Genomic DNA, 22329 nt, shown 5'->3' with positions numbered 1-22329 from the left:
CCCATTGTTTCTTTTTTAAAATACATTGTTAGAAAGAAAAATTCAAAACATAGTCATTTAAAGAGAATTTATGGAAGGGCTGTTCAGTATGGTATCTTTTGCTAGCTACACAAATACACAAATGTGCTCCTTTATATTCCAGTTTGTGGTAAATAACTTCCAAAGTAAAATTCCAAACTTCAAATTAAAAAAAAAATAGCAACAGTTACATATAATTTTATTTAAACTCAACATTCTGGGTAGAACTAGAATTTAGGGCAACTCTAAACTAGTGAAAATAATATATTACATGACAAGCATATGCAAATAAGAAAACAGAGCTACCTACTATGATGGGAAAAAAAACCAGGATAGGAAAACTTTCATTACATGATTCTCAATTATGGTTCTGAGTAATGATATGCAACCTGCATTCACTCACTTTCATAGTTTGGAAGATTTCTCTAAAAATAAAGTTGCAAAGATTATGTGTATTTTATAGTTGCTATGTTATCATGGGTTACTCTATAAATTAAATTTAAATTCTTAAATTATTAAGAATTTGACATACCTTTTTCTTTCTAATATCTTTGCACTGAAACACAATAGAAAGTTTTTAATACTTCAATAGTGATTGAAGCTGGACAAAGTTACTTAAAAAAAAAAGACAAAAAATGAGAAGTCCTTTTATGAGAGAAATACTAGCCAACCTTGAAACATTTGTTTTCATGCAGATATCATGAATTCTCATGTGGAATTTTTAAGTGTGAGAGGTCTACTAATGCCACATGGCAAAAAACACTATTATCCACTATAGATTTCTGTTTAAGACATTAATTGTCCATGAAACATTCTTGCTCTTATTCTGTAATGTGCGTTGTTTTGGATAAATAGCTACCCAGTCAGGGATTTATTTCCTAGCTCCTGTTCATCTAGGTGAGGCCACGCCATTAGTTCTAACCAGCAGAATGTGCGCTATGATGACATGTGTCACTTCTAGGCCAAGGAACCAGTATTTTTCTTTCTGTGGACCCCCACGTGACCATCAGGCAACTCTTTATCTTGTAAATTGTATGTAATTATTTGTGACACAAACATTCACGTTGCTTTCTAGGGTTTCCTATCTAAAACTGTTTGTTGATCATTATGTGTGTTAAAAGATGATTTTCAGAAAGAGGTAAAATCATGATGCTCATACAGACATAAAAATGAGAACTTGTTAAAGATTTTATTCTACTCATTGAATGAGAGAACCATTCTCTCAGATGTTATAACCAGCTGAAAGGAAAAGTAAAAAAAAAAAAAAAAGCACAGGTGTACATGAAGTGAAAGAAATGCTGAAGTACATTGTAAATAGAGGCAGAACTGCTTTTATCAGGAGAGGAAAGATGCTGAAATAGTCAATTAAATATCTACCAGACAAGACAGAACATGCATGCTTATCATTTACAACAATTTAAGAATTATCAAATAAGTCAAAGACAATGAAAAGCTAGAATCAGATGACCTGGAAGGATATTTTATATATAGGCAGTATGTAGTCTCCAGTGAAACATGTGGAAGGAGATGAATCAGAAGCCAACCTGCTGTTCAATGCTTTTATGGAAGCCACGTAATGACAGCTTACACTGATACTTTTTAAAAAATTAACTTTACCTTGTCTTTATTTTAAATGTATTGTATTGTTAGATGTATTATTAAAGTAACACATATATTACCATAATTTTTTCAGTATTTTGATAACTATATTTCTATATTGTTTATTTTCTTTTTAATCTTCAGTATTTTCCTTTATATATTTAAAAACATCATTCTGATAAGGAGTCAATAGAATTCCAGAGATTGCCAAAGACAACCATGGCAAAAAAAAAAAAAAAGATTAAGAATCTCTGCTCTAGTAAAAAATAATTAGGAAGGCATGTTAGTAATGTAGGTTGGTTGTTATTGTCTGTTTGGCATGGCAATGGCATTAAAAGAAAGGTATTAGCTCAGATGAGAATGGCCCAGTTTGAAGCAAAATTGAAAGTGAACAGTCTAGAGATTTAGACCTTTCAGTGTTGGGAAAAAATTACTGCAATAGACACTAGCCTAATGACTGAAAAAGCCTGAACAATAGAAGTCCATTAAAAATATGGTTTGCCATATAAGAATATTCAGATTGCCTCAACGTAGTCACTATCAACTTAAAAGAGAGAAGCTTTGGGAAGAAAAAAATAATGCTGGCCTAAGAATTAATGCCTAAGAAAGAAAATTTTATATTGTTATGGCACATGGAACTGGAGACAAATAGATCAGAAGCTTACAAAATTTTGAAAAATATTGCTAAAGAAACCAGCAGCCTACATTTGACTCATTGAGTTTCAAACAACCACTGGACTCCCAAACTTGCATTAATATGATGACAGTTGCAAAAGAAGTTCAACACGAAGAAAGGCACATATCCCGAAATTCATTTCAAATGAGGCCATCAAGATAATGAACAAAATAGAATATCTCGGAAGATAATTCTGGGCCATGGTTATAGGGGCCATTGAGAACAATGAACAAATGAGTTCCTTTCAGAAAGTGGAACCAGGGTCTAAATAAGAAACTTCTCCTCTTACCTGGGTAAAGGAATTCACAGTGCCTGCCATCAGGTTTTCATTAGTTCTAAGGACAAGTAACTGTTATGTCTGCAATGCTTACTGTGGTATTGTGATATAATAAGAAATGTATATTTTGGGCTTCATCCCCAGGTCCTGGCCAGAGCTCTTAAAACCTTTGTAATTTCCTGAGTGATGAGGGATAACAGGAACATCTTACACAGAGCTCCTAAATCCTTTGAAATTTAATGGGTGATAGGATCATCTTTTGTTCTAATAAGGTGACTCTTGATGAGCTTCTGAATGAGGGGCTGATCACCAGAAAGATCAAGCTTGATAAGAAGTTTATAACTTTCAGCCCCATCTCCTAGCCTCCAGGGAGGGTGGTGGAGCTAGAGATTAAGTTAATAATCAATCATGTCTATGTGGTGAAGCCTCCATAAAAATTTCTAAAGTACAGGGTTTGGAGAGATTCTGGGTTGGTGAACACATCCATGAGCCAGGAGATGGGTGTACACTCAACTCCAAGGATAGAAGATCTTGAACTACTGGACCTCACTCTATGGATCTCTTCATCTGGCTATTCACTGATATCATTTACCACATGCTTTATTACATAATAAACTGGCAAATATGAGTAAGTATTTGCCTGAATTCTGTGACCATCCTAGCAAATATTGAACCGGAGGAGATGGTCATGGCAACCCTAATTTACAGCTGGTCAGAAGCAGGTAACAACCTAGAACTCTCAATTGGCATTGTAAGTGGGGGGTGGTCTTATGGGACTGAGTCCTTCATCTGTGGGATCTAATACGATCTCCAGATAGATAGTGTCAGAACTGAATTGAATTGTAGGACCCCGAGCTGGTGTCAGAAAATTGGTCAGTATGGGGGAAAAAAACCCACACATTTGGTGGCCAGAAGTGAAGTGGTATGCACAAAAGAGGAAAATACAGTTCTTCTATGGTTGGTGTAGAGAAGTTTTCCCAGACACTTCTGTTTTCAGAATGTGAGGTTTTATTGCCTTTTTTTTTTTTTTTTTTTTTTTTTTTGGTCCCTGCTCCATGACTATGTATTGGATGTTGTCAGGGTGGAGGATTAAATAGACAGAGAGTTTTCCTTTTAGGTCATGTGTTGCCAGAGTGCAAGGAACCATATCTACCCCTGCTGGAGAGAGTTATTCATCACCCAGAGATTTTGAACTCTTAGCTGGATGTGGTAGCTGGTTATAACTTGTGGTTTCATCCCTTGAAGAAGAGATGCTTATACGGTTGACCTTTGGGCAACACAGGGGTTAGGGGCACTGATATCCTGCAGTTGAAAATCCACGTATAACTTTTAACTCACCAAAAACTTCGCTACTAAGAGCCTACTGTTGACCAAAAGCCTTACTGCTAACACTAACAGTCGATTAACACATATTTTGTATGTGATATGTATTATATATATATTCTCACAATAAATTAATCTGGAGAAAAGAGAATGTTAAGAAAATCTCTAGGAAGAGAAAATACATTTACACAGGTGTCTGGTATTTATAAAAAAAAATCCACAAATAAATCAAACTATGCAATTCAAACCTCTGTTGTTCAAGGGTCCGTTGTATTTTTTTGTAGGAGAAAAAAGTCTGGGTGCTTATTTAGTGTCGAAAAAGGCAGATTGTTGCAGAGATGGTTAACCATATATCAAAGATTCACACTCCCCTTAGCTCAGTGTTATCATTGCTGGTGAGCAGCTTTTCAGCTAGAGATATTTCCCGCTCATAATGCATCCACAAGAGTCCGTGTGCTTAGTTCTTACCAGTAGAATAAGAAAGAATGGTTTGTGTGTCATTCTGGGCAGAAAATGTCATCTCAGTTGATCTGCATATGGCTTCAACTGCATGCAGAATGTCTTCAGACCTTCTGAATCTAAGGATGAGGGTAGAAACAAAATAAAGAAGGAGTCTTAGACCTACCTTATTACTAGGAGGAAGGATGTTTTTGGAACCCTCCTTTATGTGAATGAGAAATAAATTTTGTGTTTATGTGAATGAGAAATAAATTTTGAGTTATTATATTAAGCAACTAAAATTTGAAAGGTTTGTATGTTAAAGCAGCTAGTGTTATAACAACTAATACATTACATGGGTGGAGATGCCAGGTGGGCAGTTACGTATGAGTTTAGAGCTCAGAAGAGAGGTTGGGAGAAGAGATCTAAGTGTAGAAGTTAATATTATGTGTTAATATGTCTTTAAAGATATTCAACTAGATGCCACTTAAGGAGAGAGGATATTTAGAGAAGAGAACTAGGATCGAAGTTCAGCTTTGAAAACTCCAATATTAGAGGTTAGTTAAAGAAGTTGAAATCTGCAAAGGATCTTGAGGCTGCCGATGAACTAGAAAATAAGAGATAGCTTTATCCTAAGCGTAGGGAATAAATTATTTCAAGGAGCAAAGAGTGGTCAGTGGTTTCCAATACTGCTGAGAGCCCAATCAAGATAAGACTAAGGAATAGTCTATTGAATTTAGTAACTGGAAAACTGTTTGAGACCTTTGCAAAAAACAATATCAGTAAATTTGATGGGAATAGAAGCTTGATTTGAATTAGTTCATGAATAAATGAGAAGGAAGGAAATAAAAATATATAAAGTGAAGGAGGGCAAACAGCATGGAAGGCAAAAAAGGATGTGGAGTCAGGGAACGTAATGCTGAGGTAGGAGAAATGTGCTAGAGAGAATACGGAAGATCCAATAGTTAGAAAGAAATTGCTCTAGGAGAAAGAAGGGAAGGAAGTGGAGACAGGACATAGAGCATCATGGTAGGGTTGACATTTCCAGGGAAACAGAAACATTTATTCTTTTATGGCAAGAAGGAAGATACAGACAATATGAATGTGGATGGATGCAGCTTTATCGGTGTATTGATTATGTTTGGTTTCGTGTATTTTTACAATAAAGTAAACATGAGGGTTTTGCTGAAGTGCGTGAAGAAAAGGGCTTCATTCACTATTTTTAGAGCATATTCAATCACAAGCTATGTGAGTAAATATCTTTTTCTTCTGTGATGAATGAAGCTAGATAGCTGGATTCAACAAATGATGGGATTTTTTTCTAGTGTATATAACAAAGGGGACACAAATGATTTTGGGGTGTTTGCATGGAAGTAATATGATAACCACTGGCAATAAGTAAAGAAGAAATTGAAGAAAGGAGGGAATAGAGACATTGAAAAGGTCCATTGGCTGAGAGCAAAGAATTGGGGCCGATTCAAATTTTGAAGTAATTGAACTGGTAGAAGCTACCAGAGCCAGGTGAACAGGTCAGAGTGTGGGCTATTTGAAACAGAAATTTCTGTGACGGTGCAGCTCCTTGTCATGATAAGTGCAGGGTAGGGCGGAATGATGGGAATGGCTGGCAAAGATGAGAGCTGAGGAGGAAAATCAAGGATGAGGGCAAAGAACTGAGAGGCCAATTCATGTGCTCCGAGAATGATCTATGTGAAAGATTAAGATTTCAAGTCTACTATAATTGGAGAACGACCCAGAAAATGGTTTACGACAGAAATGAAGAAAGTTGGTATGTGGTATGTCAAAATGGATAACCTTCGGAGAAGTATGGTTTTTGAAGAATGGTAGCAGTAAGAAAGCTCACTGACCCCCATATCCTGATGTTAAGGCACCAGTGAGAATGAGCTATGCTTTGCACTTTTAGTGTTTGTCCCTCATAAATTTGGGATTCAAAAGTAAACAGGAGGGAAAAAATTGGAATATTAACCAAATAATATTCTGCCCCAAACCTCTTGTATTGTTCCCTGTGGATCATCCCTACAGTCTAGGCTGCTCATGGACTGCATCCTACTCATTCAAAGAAATGGATGCTGCTATAGAAACAGCGAACAGGAAGACAATTTCTAGAATTTTTTGTGATACATCATATTTTACAAATTTATGTATGTAAATTACCTTGAAAGAAAAGACTTTGACTTACAGCAACTGAGCATCTCAGAACAGCAGCCACAAAAAGATTTGGGAAACCGTATGGTAATGTAAGGAGCCTCTTTTCTGCCAAACACTTGGTAAAGATTTTCATAAGAATAGACTTTTATTTCTGGCAATAAAGAGTTTGAATGTTCAAAGAAACCTTCCCAGTACAGTGCGTAAAAATTTTAGATATATTTTTAGGGCATTTTTTTAGAGCGAAAGAGAAAAAATCTTATAGAATAAAAACAACGGCAAAGCATACATCTATAGGAGCACTTGGGAGTTAAAACTGCCTATTGCCCTCAATGATTTTCTCTTCCTTCTTTTGTCTCTCCCTCCCTCCCGCCCTCCCTCCTTCTTTCTTCCTTCCTTTCTGCCTGCCAGCCTGCTTTTCCTTCTTTCTTTCTTCCCACCCCCTCCTTTTTCTTTCTTTCCTTCTTTTCTTTTTCCAAGTCTCTCAGTTTCTTTTTTACTTTATCGTCTGTCCAGGTGGTTCAGTTGTGCTCTATCTTTGCTGCCTGTGACTTTCCAGCACCAGTGATGTTTTGCCATTGTGCATCGAGCAAACCCATTAAAATTCTCATTGAGACCGCTTTGCCTTTTCACAGTCTCTAAAAATACAGTGCCATTTTCAGTATTGTCATAAATCCCTCTTTGCAGTTCTTTTATTCCTTTTGAAGTGCCTACTATGAATTCCCTTGATCTGAATATCTTCTGAATACGTGAATATTAGGTAATGATGACACTCTCATCACTGATAAGAGCTGCTCCCATATTCTGCCATCTTCTCCTATACTTTTGGTTTTGCTACATATATTCAATAGATTGTAGGTATTTATTTTATTTTTACTTTCTTGGGTATGCATCTTGCTCTTATTCATCTTTAATTTGGGTATTTCTTGTATGCAAAGAATTTATATTTATGAGATTTATATTTGGCAAGCAGACAGTACGAAGCATTATATTTATGTGAGTGCTTTCTTGGAAGTGCTTTCATCTTATTCTCTATATAATATTTCTTATACATTGGGAATTTGTTATTTTTATCTGATATTGAAAGTAATAAAATGATCAAAGCATTATTCTTATGTCTATGTTATGAATGTCTACTATTCTAATGCCTACTATATAAGCCACTTTCAAAATAGTATAATTTCAGACTGTAATTGCAGATATGCTAAAGCCCAAGAACAGATTATTACATTTGATGGAACTTAGCTGAAATTGCATACTGAAAGAGATGTTTATTGCATCTCAAGAGCACTACAGAAGTCCCTGTTGTGGGAGCAGGAGAGGAGTCGAATATCTTATATGAATTTTTTTCAAGTTCTAAAATATATGGTAGGCTATTGCAAGCTGATTTAGTTTTTTTTTTTAAATGACCCAGCTGTTTTCCAGATTTCATTTAAAGGTTCCTGGAGACCGAAATAAGAGGTACAGAAGGTCAAGGATGACATTTTTTGCTACATGAGCAAAAAGTACAGAAAAGAATGAAGGTGCTTTAAAAGCATTTTCTGGCTAGGCACTGAGATCGATTAAACTTTTGTTCAGCAAATATTTTTTTCGCAACCTCATACCTCCTTAGAAGGAGGATACTTCCCTGTACTTGTGATGGTGACCTTCTTCATGTGACTCGTTTTAGTCAATGGAATGTGGGTGGAAGTGAGAATGTACAAGTTCAAATTTGGATCTTAAATGACATCGTCTACTTACACATATTCAGTGAGTGCTTCTGACCTCTCTCCAAGTAGCCGCTACTCCTCACAATGAACATCCATTGATTGGAGCACCTTTGAAACATAGGCCATAGCGGCTGAGCCACATGGTCTCAAGTGTGAGAACAAATACTTACTGGTAAACGTATGATATACCCACAGTGAGGTTGTTTTATGTGCAAATTAGAGTGACTAATACAGATACCTAATTAATCAGAAATTAGGAATTAATCAGAAACAACTCACCACGCCCTTGATCCTTGGACACTCTTCTAGGTATCACTTAGGCCCCTCCAATACTGGGATTAAATAGACTTACTATTGTCTCTTTAAAAGCTGCCTACCTACTGTTTGTCCAATTCTGACCTCCTTCGACCCCTGACTATTCATTTTACAACCTGCTTCATTCAAGGTATGAATTTATATTTGTTAAAAGTTCTCTATTTCTGAGGATATTTGTTTCTTACTGAAGGGATCTTGCTGAGATAACTTAACTTAAATTATATATATATATATTGAGCACTGAGTGACCTACATGAGAGAAAGGAATGCAAAGTAAACAGATAAATACGTAACAAATAGCAAAGCGATAGACTCAAATCCAAACATATCAATTATTAATGCAAATAAAAGTGAACTAATTTCTCCAATTAATAGATGAAGATTATTATATTGGACAATAATAAAGCTAACTATATGTTACTTATAAGAGCTTTACATAAAATATAAGGATATAAAAAATAAAGGAAAGGAGGATTGAAAAAGATGTATCATGTAAACATTACCTAAAAAAATATTTTATAGCCATAATAAAATCAAACTAGTAGACTTTCAAACAAAAAAATAGCACAAATAAAGAATAATATATACACACACATATATATATTCTTATAAAGCTAGAGTAATTAACATAATGTTGTATCGGTATACTAATACACGTACAGACAATGAAACAGGATAGAGATCTATACCATATAAGAATACTGATTTATAATATAGACAGCACTCAAATACAATAGTGGACATTTTATCCAATCATAGATAAGAAAATTACAATATACAATATAACCAAATGTTAATTTTCTAACATGAGTAAATAATTTACAAAAGAAAGATAGGTAATTTGAATTCTTAATATATATTTTCTAAGCCTAACTGAAAAAATTAAAAACTAAAAATATTTGTCCAAAAGGAAACTAATAATTAAAACCATTTTGTACCCCTCAAATCCTAAACTGTCTTAACAGGCAGAAGTTACTCAGCTGGGTTTCAGGGAGAAGATGATGGGTAAAGATCCAGGCAAGTGGCCAATCCAGTAGTAGAGGCTTGGTAGCAAGATGAAGGTCATGAGGCTGAGGTTCAGCGATAAAACACAGGATTTAAGCAGGACCAACATGTACAGTCATGTAATTTGTGAACAGCACAAAGCTGTCCCACGAGGGAGTCAATAAGACTAACTTCGAATCCTGTAAGTCTTAAACTCAAGCTGTTTTATCCCGCGGAAGATTTCTTTTCCTCTTTTCCTAATTCAGATAGAAATATTATACATACTGGTGGTAGATCTGCAATTAAGGCAATTAGCAACAATAAAACATGGCCTCAGTCCTGAAGAGCTTTGATCTTGATTTTAAAAACAAGGCAACAGCCAGATTACTAAATTTAAGATGTGTAATCAGAATGAGAGGAGCAGCAGGGCTGACCTGGATTTTAGTCCCTTGGGCTCTCAGATCTTCTTTCTTAATTAGCTCTAACTATAGACAGATTTAGTCTCAAGTGCCAGGGCAAGGGCAAGACTGTAGGTAGGAGTCAAATGGCTCCAATATAAGTACAAAAGGACGAGGGGGAGTAGGTAATAAGGGAGGTCATAATGTCAGCCTTCTAGTCTGCCTCCACTCCAAAACTCCAGATTAACAGACAAGAAAACATTTTACCACTTTTCTGTCAAAGCAGCCAATGACTGATTTCCTTAAAGCTGGCACGATCTACATCAATCTATCCTCCAAATCAGTGCCATACCACATCAGCCTGAGCATACCAGTCCTTTGCTGAAAAACGTTTCCTCGTCATCTAGAGAATAAATCTCACGTGGCTTTGACACATGCCTATTTCTTAAACTGTATTCATTTAGGTCACCTCATCTCAATTTATACTCTAGAACCTCAAACCGATTGTTCTCAGAATTTTCTCAGCAGCCCTATTTTCCTGGAATGCCAAGTCTACTTCCCACTTGCTCAGCACCATCTCTGACAAATCTTACCTGATGTCCCTTCCCCTTGGGTTCTCATACTACCCATACATATCTTCATCATTGCTTGTATATTTATTCATTCATTTATAAAGCACATATATAGCATCCATTATGTCATAGTCATTATCCCCAGAGCTGGAGATAACAAAAAAGAAAGACAAGAAGGAAAGACGAAGTAGGCAAGGTCCTTTACCTAGGGCTCCTCTTAGTCCAGTGGGAAAAATAGTCAATGAAATTACAATTATGTGTGATGACTATTACAAGAGCACAAGGTTTTATCATTACTTACTTTTGGTTTTTCTTCCATTGAAGATGAGTTCTCTGATTGTGTTTTATTATCTCCTCCTATATCTCTAATACCCAGCATACTGTAGGTAAACACACTGTAACTGATAAATGCTTGTTGAATGATTTTATTTCCCAACCATTCCTAAATTTAACTGCTTTGCCTACATTTAAGTGCTTCCATTATATCCTCCGTAAAAAGTCCTCGTACTTCTAGTTGGGCCAGTCTTCTCACTGCCTGCTCATTCACTTCCCATTGATCATGCTACCTCTTGCTCATGGCCTTCCGATGGCTCTCAATCACTTTAAAGTAGAAGTTTCTTAGATTGGCTTTGAAAGCTCTTTATTTTTGGATCATGGTGATCTCACAACTTCATTTCCTTCCACTTTCCTCCATTTCTTTAATCACGGTCACTTTCATCTATTCCTCAAACACACCAAACACACCAAGCATTTCAGGGTCTTTACAGTTTTACTCCTTCTGCCTGGAATGTTCTTCCCCCAACATCTTTGGGTCTCTGCTTCCTTTCATTCAGCCTTCTCCTCAAAAGTCATATCATCAGAGACAACTTTCCTGACCACCTTATATAAAGTAGTCTTCTATTCCAATTTTTCTCTCTGCCTTTACTCCTTATTTCCTTCTTAACAGATATCACTCCCTCTATTACTGAATATGTGCCATGCTCCAGGCATGATTGGGATACAAGTGTGAACAAACAAACAAAATGTCTACTTTCCTGGAGCTCACATTTTAGAAGGAGCAAACAGCCATTAATTGTTTTCAAAAAAGATGAATATCTTGTGTCTCAAATGGTTTTAGGTTCTACCTAGAAAAATGAAGCAGGGAAAGATAAGGAGTGCTAGGAGTCGAGGGAGAAATTTTAAATAAAGAGGTTATGGAAAGCATTCTAATCTCTGTATGACATTTAGGTAGTGACAAGCAGAGCCCCTGTCCCAATTCTAGTGCCTGAAGGCCCTCATACTTTGAATCTCCTTGAAATTTTTAAAGTCCCATTCTAGTGCTTGGGATTGCTTGGGGTCAAGTGTACCAATAAGGGACTTGAGCTTGGTTCCACTTTCTCCTCCTTAAGCTATTCTCTGACTTCCTACCCTATACATTAAGCCAATGATGTGCTTCAAAGAACTTCAGTACTCATGCCTCTGAAGTCATTTCAGAGTCCCAGTGATAGACCCCAGTTGCAAGAGAATGGCCTAATAAATACTGTTTGGTGCAGTATTTCTTTCTTGGGATCCTGAGAGATTGGGCCACCAGGCTAGCGCTGACCTGCTAATTTGATGTGACTTTAACATGGATCAGACAATGAACTAAGAAACTTTAAATGCACTGATTGGACAGCAAACAAAGTCTTCATTGATAAATCTCTGTACTTCACATGGGCTCATGACTTTTGTATCATATTTTTTAATCAAATGGCTCAAATAGACAGAGAATCCATAATAAATATTACCTGGGACCCCACATGCCCTACTGGCAACTGCCAGTTATCTCTAACTGAATAACAAATTACCCCAAAACTTGTGGTATGAAACGACTACTTGTTATCTCAAGGATTTATAAATCAAGAATTTGAATAGAGCGTGGTAGGAATAGCTTGTCTCCGTTCTACAATGCCTCGGTTGAAAGACTTGAAGGCTAAGGGCTAGAATCATCTAAAGGCTTGCTCATTCAAGTATCTGGCAGTTGATGCTGAAACTTACACATGGGAAGGCCTCTCCTCATGGCTTGGGCTGCCTCACAAAACAGTAGCTGGGTTCCAAGGACTTGAATCCCAAAAGAGAGAAAGAGCCTAGCCTCAAAGTCACACAGTGCCAATTTTCCTTCTTTCTATTTATTGAGATAGTTACAAAGGCATGCCCAGTTTCAAGGAGGTGGGAAATAGATTCCGCCTCTTCACTAGAGAGTGGCAAGGTTCTGGAAAAGCATGTGGGACTGGAAATATTGCTGTGTCATTTTGGAAGAAATACAGTCTGTCACAGAAAGTTTCACTGAAAACATTACATTTGAACAAATAAAAAAAATTGACACAACATTTAAAAAACAAAGGAAAGCCCTTTCCAGACAGAGCAAGGGCAGAGCTCTTTAGACTGGAGTGTGGCCGACACATTCAAGAAAGACTAAGGGTGCCAGTGTGGTAACACACCAGGTAGCTATTCCCTCGGAAGACCTTGTCACCGCCCTGTTTGAAATATTCCCACACGCACATTCCTTTGTCCTCTCTCCAGCCTTGGGAACAGCTTTTCCGGGCCCAGAAACTTTTTTCTTCTGGCAACTTTGAACAATTTATGTCTTGGAATAGGGAGTGGGAGGAATGCTGTGACTGTGCTTCAGAGAAGTAATATTCTGCCTGCCACACAAATACATGCCCCCATTTAAAACTTTAAAGTCAAATCAGTTTACGACATGACTGTAGGCACACAGAGTAATTTAATGTGCACTCTAGATTTTTGTCAATTTAGTTTCTATATTGTATCATTTTAAAAATGTGGTCAGCAAATTTTAATCAAGTATGTCTGGTATTTTTCTTAACATCACATAGGAAATTAATTGTCAAACTTTAAAAATGCACCTGCAAATATTGGCAGCTTACTCTCGTTATTAAACAAAGTTAATTTGTGCATGGCAAATTTTTATATCAAGTTCCATTGGTGGTAGCAGGTATTGCTCACTACAATGAAATTGCCAGATCAGGTTAAAAATCTGTTATTGTGATTTTGCTTCAATATAAATTAATGAAATTTCTCAATGTTTTGTTTATATCGATCAAATATCATGACTTTTCAAAACTATTAACATTTTAAATATATTCCAAGTATCATTTTCTAAGCAATACTGTCATGAGAGTACAAATGCCATAAATAGATTTTCTCAGGAAAAACATCTATTAATACAATGCCAGGCAACTTCTGTATTTTATGCATTCAGAAAGAAAATCATGTTTCCGAAGGGAGAATGATCTCATAAATGTAATCACAAATCAAACAAAACCTGTGAAATATCTAGAAGTCTATCAGATAACATTTTAAATAGCCAAAAGAGTTGAGAGGTCTTGAAAAATGTGGATAGGATTCTTTACCCCTAGAAGGGAAAACTTTACATATCTTAAAAGTTAAACAGAGGCATAACTCTCTGAAGCTTTAGCCTGGAAGAGACTTCAAGACTTCCGTGAGTGGAAGGGAAATCAGGAAAGGTAAGCTGTGACCAATCTCTATATGAATTTTGCAGTCAGTGACCTAGTGATCAAAAATGGAGGCTCAGATGACAATGAGACAAAGTTTGTGAATGTCTGCAGACTCAAATCTCCTGCCCTTCTCAAATCTCCAATCTTAAGTAATTCAGTTCTCTGGCAATCCTACTTAAAATTGCTTCAGGGCCCATGTGTCCCCTTTCCCCCTCAATTTTTTTTATTGTGCTGAAATATACAAAGCATAAATTTGCTACATTAAGCATTTTTGAGTGTGGAGTTCAGTGCCATTAAGTACATCCATATTGTTGTGCGACCATCATCACCATCCACCTCCAGAGCTCTTTTCATCTCCCCAAACTGAAACTATACCCACTAAACAATAACTCCACATTTCCCCCTCCTCCCAGACTCTGGCAACCACCGTTCTACTTTCTGTCTCTATGATTTTGACCAAGTACCTCTCGTAAGTGAAATCATACAATTTTTTTTTTGTTATTGTGACTGGCTTATTTCATTTAGCATAATGTCTTCAAGGTTCATCCACGTTGTAGCAGATGTTAGAATTTCTTTTCTTTTTTAAGACTGAATAGTATTTCATTGTGGGTATATACCGCATTCTGCTTATCCCTTCATCTCCCAGTGGACACTTGGATTGCTTCCATATCTTGGTTTTGTGAATAATGCTGCTATGAACATGGCTGTGCAACTATCTCTTTAGGGCCCTGATTTCAATTCTTTTGAGTACGTACCTAAAGTAGAATTGCTGCATCATATGGTAATTTTATTTTTAATCTTTTGAAAAACCATTATACTATTTTCCACAGAGGCTGTACTATTTTACAGTCCCACCAACAGTGCACAAATGTTTAAATTTCTTCACATTTTCAAGAACGCTTGCTATTTTCTATTTTTTTTTTCAATGGCAACCATTGTAATGAGTGCTGTATCACTTCTTAACATACTATAAATTATAAGATAAATTTACATTATTTATTATTTTTCCTCTCCCTTAAGAAGTTAAGCTTCATGAGTGCAGACTTGCTTTTTCTTGCTTTTTCACTGTAATATACCGAGTGCCTAGAGCAGTGCCTGGCACATGGTAGGTATGAAAGAAATAACTGTTGAATGAATGAATGAATGAATGAATGAATGAATGAATTGGGTTAGATTTTATTTTATTATAGGTATGCATCTCTTAACCACAGGAATATGATGGATTAAGAATTTAAAGATTTAGGAGAAGCAGAGTCCTGTAATTAATATTTTTATGTTTGGAAGGAAAGTAATATATTATAATTTTAACAAGAATTTGGGTTATTAGAATGAAAGTCTTGTTACTTCAATTATGTGAAATATGATCATTTAGATGGATAGTTTTTAAGTTGAAATATTACTAATTGTATGGATAATGTTAGGACATCTGAGAGAACATTGGGTTTACCATGTTTAGCTATTTAATTTATTACATTTATTAGAGTTATTTAAGTAATCAGGTAGGATCTATTTGAAGACAATTAAAGTAGTTAAGAAGAAAATATAGTGCATTAAAATTATAAATGCAACTTGAAACATTAAAGGTGTTTAAGCAGTTCTAAATATTCAAAGATCTCTTAAAAGTGGTTGTTAAGGGGTACCTGGGTGGCTCAGTTGGTTGAGTGACCAACTTTTATTTCAGCTCAGGTCATGATCTCATGGTCCTGGGACTGAGTCCCTTGTGGGGCTCTGAAATCAGTAGGCTGGAGATTCTCTCTCCCCCTCTTTCTCCATCCCTTCCCCTGCTCACACACGTGCACTCTCTCTTTCTTTCAAATAAATAAATAAAACTTTTAAAAAAGTGGTTATTAAAATTTACTAGTCTTGCAAGTGAGCAACAAGATTACGATGTAAACTTAAATGCTTAAGAAAGTATCAGAGTTTTAAATTGTAAATTTAATAGATTGATTACACATAAGGTAAACTTCTGAAGTTTCTTTTCTACATACAAAGCTGTTAGGACACCAAAAAAACTCACATCAACAATGCCAATTATAGTGCTTTTAATGATAGTTTTAAGCAAAACTGTAACTGTTTACATTAAACTCTGTGTGTTCAGGGAATATCTAATTAGATAATTTCTTTTTTGGGATAGAACCACCATCTGTTGTAATAAAAAGAAAACTATTTATAATACTTTCCATTTCTCTGGTCTAGTTCAACAGTTCATATTATTGCTACTGAATATAATAAAACAAGAAAAACTGCTTTAAAATAAACTCTACTGAATTTAAATAAACAGAAACCATCAGGTACTCTAAATGTCATTAGCAAAGATGCACATTATTCAATTATTCATTACTATTTTTACTACTTTTAAGAACGTTTTGAAGAGTAGATAGAATGCATTAAATAAAAGAAAACATATTGGTATAGAAATAACACTATGTTGATTAATGAATATCTTTAACATATTGAAGAAAGATGGCTAGAAGCCATTAAACACTCCCCAAATTCCTATTTTTTCCAGTGTAGTCATTTAGTGCATCCCTGCGTTTTCCCATATTTATAGTAGAGAAAGGTAATAAGTGCAATAACTCGTCATAATTTCAGAGAGAATAAATTATTATGAAAATAGTATATATTTAATTTGGCATATATTTAAGATATACAAACCTTTGGAAACTATTTTAAGCCCTGAGACAAAGAATTGCCTGAACCACAATCTCGTTCTTTTTTAGCCTGTTAAGGAATTACTTTTATTCTTAATATTGTTCTTTTTACTATTTTCCTCCAACTAAAAATTTTCCAGAATTTCAGAGGTAATTTCCTTTTTTTTTTTTTTAAGATTTTATTTATTTATTTATTTATTTATTTATTTATTTATTTATTAGACAGAGAGAGACACAGTGAGAGAGGGAACACCAGCAGGGGGAGTGGGAGAGGGAGAAGCAGGCTTCCGGCTTAGCAGGGAGCCTGATGTGGGTCTCGATCTCAGGACCCTGGGATCATGAGCTGAGCCAAAGGCACACGGTTAAGGACTAAACCACCCAGGCGCCCCTCAGAGGTAATTTCTTTGCCCTACTTGATGTTGGTGAGAAGACAGAATATTGTGCTCAGTTCAAGTTTTCTTATTTTCAGGAGAATACAGAAAATCTAGAGGATGCCTTCTGTTTTCACTTATTCATTCACTGGTACACAGAGCAAATACTTATTGAGCATTGCATGGTCCAGGAAACAAAAAGGGCACTAGATAAGGTGGGGAGATTTTAGGAGTTTAAAAATCTACTTAAGACAATTTTGGAAGACATGAACCCCTCCCCGCCATGACCTCTAAAATGTGTAAAATCATTAACGCTATTATCAAAGTCTTTGTAATCATGAAATGGAACAAACCAGCTATAGAGTTTTCAAGAGAAAATTGTCACCTACAGGGCTTGCTTAACCACAGAATTCCCAGAGAGCTGTATTTAACTCTACAGCCTAGTTTGAGTTCCTAAATGCCATAAAATTTGTTGCCTTGGCCAGAACTGGGGTTTAACAAGGAAAACTACAAAAGGAAGCTTTGTGCATACTACATTGACTAGGTATTTCTGGTGAAACTTTAAAGAAGCTATCATGAAAGCTAGCTGAATTGTATCCCAGTATTCTGCCAAAGAAATAAACATGTATACCATTTCTGGACCAGACCTTATTTGAGACTTTGTTGTGGAACTGAAATTTCAGATCACCAAGATACAGAGATAAAATAAATGTTTTTATTCTCTATGGCCCTATTGAGGAAAGAAAAAAGTATTTGCAGTTTTTCTCATCCTAACTAAGAACTAGAAGTTCTGGACAAAAATAAAATAAAGCAAAATAAGATCTATTTGAAGGCATAGGAAAGCTGCCAAATAGCAAAGATTTGTGAAAGCAAGATCCCACAGAGAATGGAACCTCAGAGAAGTGAGTCCAAGATCTGTCAATGTAAGCCTAAGATCTTCCCAAGTAACTGCTGAGGCTGCAAAACAACTGAGCAGAGGTTTTGACAGACTTGCTCAGTTCCAGTAAGAAAAAAACTGTGTTTGAAGGACTATGAAGGAAGAGGAAGACTAGTAGAGAGTATAGGTTTTATGCTAGGTCCCTTGAAGGCTCTATCCTAGAAATCAAGAGTAAACCATAAATAAGGTTCAAATCAGAATCATTTTAATTTCTGATTAGAATAAGGAGACCTGAAGTTTCTAGTACCTTAGCAAAAAAAAAAAAAAAAAGTGAATTTTTTCTGTGGGAAAATTTCATCTAGAGATTGAAGTATCTATCATTTTTCATAAGTAATGTCTGACATTAAAAGAAAAATCTCCAGATATAACAGAATGAAAAGAGAATAAAAGGAAAAAAATATCCAACTCAAGTATGAAAGACAAAAAGATAGAAAATACATTTTAAAAAAGTTCAAGAAACATGTGACATAGCAAAATTGTCTATCACATGTAAAATTGGAGACCTGGAGAGAGAGGAGAGAGACAATGGGACAACAGCAATATTTGAAAAAATAACACCCAGATTTTTTTCAAAACTGGTTTTCACAATGAGGAGCTGAGAAAAATCTCTTTGTGGCTCTGAAAGGGGAAGGAAAGACTATTCATTGTAAGAAACACCCAGAGCATTCTCCATACCAAGAGCTACTCTCTAAAGGAAAAAAGTTTTTTTTTTAAAGATTTTATTTATTTATTTGAGAGCCAAGGAGAAGGAAAGCATACAAGTGGGGGGAGTGGCAGGGGGAGAGGGAAAAGCAGACTCCCTGCTGAACAGGGAGCCCCATGCAGGGCTAAATCCCAAGACCCTAAGGTCATGACTGAGACAAAGGCAGTTGCTTAACTGACTGAGCCACCCAGGCGCACCTAAAGGAAAATCTTTAATAGAGCCTTATCCAAATGGGAGAAGAACATTTCACTTTAGTCACCTCTAGCCTTTCTGTCTCACATAAAAGGGGAAACACTAGGAAGGTAGTAGTCCCAGGACTTAGGTCCACTAAAAGACTGAGATTTGATCATAAGATTATAGAACGCTTCCTCTTCCCCACTCCTTCCCACATGCCAACCGTGCTCCAGTATAATAACAGTGGGTCACTGCTGAAAGGACAATAAGGTACAGACTCTCGCTAAAGAGGAGTACTTAGGGAAGTCTAAAGTCAACAGGGGAGGAAAAAAAGAGGACACTTGAGGAATTGGAAGCCTCCAGTACATACAACTACAGAGACATTAAACACAACTGAATTCCTTTTTGGCTTTTGCCAAATGTATTGCAAGATGAAAACAACGACAGTCTAATTAAATCTTATGAAGGTGGGCAAAAATGTTCAAAACTATGAAGGACACTCTTTGAAATATGCTTTCACATCTGCTGTTATTCATTATTTAACTTACCCTAAATGCATAATGTACACTGTATATATTATGGTTTTGCAATGCCTCTTAATTTTCAGCTAACACAGAAATTAAAGTCAAGTGTCAATATAATTGTAATTGGCTATAAAAACATAATGAAAAAATGTGAATGGTGACCGGATATTTGATAATATTAAGGAATTTTTGTTAGTTTTTCTTCATTAATACTGTTGTGATTTATTTTAAAAATACATATCTTCAAGAAATACATATTGAAATATTTACTGACAAATCATATGATATCTGGAATTTGTTTCAAAATAATCTAAGGTAGTGGTCAGGGAGTGTATACATAAACCAAGATTTCTGGGAATTGATGATGATTGAAATGGATGAAGAATATAAGGGGCTCATCTTAGTGTTCATGTTATTTTTGTATTAAAAATTTCCTTATTTAGAGGAGTTAAGATGGGGGAGGAGTAGGGGTCCCCTTTTCCAGCTGGTCCCCTGAGTCGAGTTGGATAGGTACCAGACCATCCTGAACACCCACGGAATCAGCCTGAGACACAGGAAGATATATCTGGATCTCTACAAATGAACATCTCCAGCACTGAGTATTGAGGTACAAAGCCGGGAGCCTTGAATCCGTGCACAATTATCGGAAGATAAAAGGAAGGGGGAGGGAGCCTCCGCGTTCGGGCGCCGGAAGCGGTAGCGACCTGCACTGGGGAGCAGACCAGCATCCCCGAGAGAGCAGACTGAGACCGTGAGCCTGGCGTGTGACCAGTCTGAAAACCAGAGCTCCGGAGTGCACGAACCACACTGAAACAGAGTTCTGGAGTGCGCGCAGGGGTGGCTGGTGGCTGGCGGTGTTAGAAACACAAAGGACAGAAATGCGCTGGCCCTGGAAGTGAGCGCTGGGACGCCGGGTTTGGGGGGCACATCCCGGGATGCTGCAGGGTTGAGCAGCACCAACAGTAACAGAGTTAAAGCGGCCAGAGGCTCAATGGAGAGTGGACCGCGATCTCTCTGTTCTGAGACAGAGGCTGAGATTCAGCCACTGCTGCTCTGACTCTCAGAAGAGGCACAGCAAACTGCCAGGGAAAGCCGCCAGAGAACAAAAGCACAGAAATACCAGCTCACAGTGTGCCCATCCCCATCCCCCCTTGCAGGACAGGGAGACTCTACCCAAACATGGTTGCCTGAGTATCAGCGCAGCAGGCCCCTCCCCCAGAAGGCAGGCTGAAAAATCAAGAAGCCCACATCTCTAAGGTTCCTATAAAACAAGTGCACACTGCATGGGTGCTGGTCAATAATTTGGGCTCTGGACAACCCCACAACCTCTCCTCATCAGAATGACAAGAAGGAGAAATCCCCCCCAGCAAGGAAAAGACAATGAGTCTGTGGCCTCTGCCACAGAGCTGATAGATATGGATATAACCAAATTATCAGAAATGGAGTTCAGAGTAACAATGGTCAAGATGATGTGTAGACTTGAAAAAAATATTAACAAAAATTTTAATGAGAATATAGAATTTCTAAGGGCAGAAATGAGAGTGAATCTGACAGAAATTAAAAATGCTATGAATCAAATACAGTCAAAACTAGATGCTCTGACGGCCAGGGTAAATGAGGCAGAAAAACACATCAGCGAATTGGAGGATGGGATGGTAGAAGAGAAAGTTAAAACAGAAACTTGGCTCAAAAAAATCCAGTCTCGAGAATGTAGGTTACGGGAGATTACTCACTCAATGAAACGTTCCAATGTCAGAATCATCAGCATCCCTGAGGGGGTGGAGAAAAACAGAGGTCTAGAAGAGAAATTTGAACAAATTGTAGCTGAAAACTTCCCTAATCTAGCAAAGGAAACAAGCATTCGTGTCCAAGAGGCAGAGAGGACCCCTCTCAAGCTCAACCATGACAAACCTATACCACGTCACGTCATAGCACAATTCGCAAATATTAGATCCAAAGATACAGTACTGAAAGTGGCCAGGGCAAAGAAATTTCTCACATACCAAGGCAAAGGTATAAGGATTACGTCAGACCTGTCTACACAGACCTGGAATGAGAGAAAGGGTTGGGGGGGGGCATTTTTTAAAGCTCTTTCAGAGAAAAACATGCAGCCAAGGATCCTTTATCCAGCAAGGCTGTCATTCAGAATTGATGGAGAGATAAAGACCTTCCAGAATCATCAGTCACTGACCAATTTTGTAACCACGAAACCAGCCCTACAGGAGATATTAAGGGGGGTTCTATAAAAGTAAAAAGGCCCCAAGAGTGATACAGAACAGAAAGTTACAATCTATACAAACAAAGACTTTACAGGCAACATGGCATCATTAAAATCATATCTCTCAATAATCACTCTCAATGTAAATGGCCTAAATGCTCCCATAATGACACAGGGTTGCAGATTGGATAAAAAGACATAACCCATCCATTTGCTGTCTACAAGAGACTCATTTTGAACCTAAAGATACATCCAGACTGAAAGTAAAGGGATGGATTACCATCTTTCATGCCAATGGACCTCAAAAGAAAGCTGGGATAGCAATTCTCATATCAGACAGATTGGATTTTAAACTAAAGACTATAGTTAGAGATATAGAAGGGCACTATATTATTCTTAAAGGATGTATCCAACAGGTATATATGACAATTATAAATATCTATACCCCCAACAGGGGAGCAGTTAGATACACAAGCCAACTCTTAACCAGAATAAAGAGACATATAGATAAAAATACGTTAATAGTAGGGGACCTCAACACTCCACTATCAGCAATAGATAGATCACCTAAGCAGAAAATCAACAAAGAAACAAGAGCTTTGAATGCCATACTAGACGAGTTGGACCTCATACATATTTATAGAACACTGCACCCCAGAACAAAAGAATACTCATTCTATTCTAATGCACACGGAACATTCTCCAGAACAGATCATGTTCTGGGTCACAAAACAGGTCTCAATCGATACCAAAAGACTAAAATTATTCCCTGCATATTCTTA

Source organism: Ursus arctos, unplaced genomic scaffold (genome assembly GCF_023065955.2).
Source record: "Ursus arctos isolate Adak ecotype North America unplaced genomic scaffold, UrsArc2.0 scaffold_11, whole genome shotgun sequence".
In the NCBI taxonomy this organism is placed as follows: Eukaryota; Metazoa; Chordata; class Mammalia; order Carnivora; family Ursidae; genus Ursus; species Ursus arctos.
Note: the sequence above shows the minus strand (reverse complement) of the source record.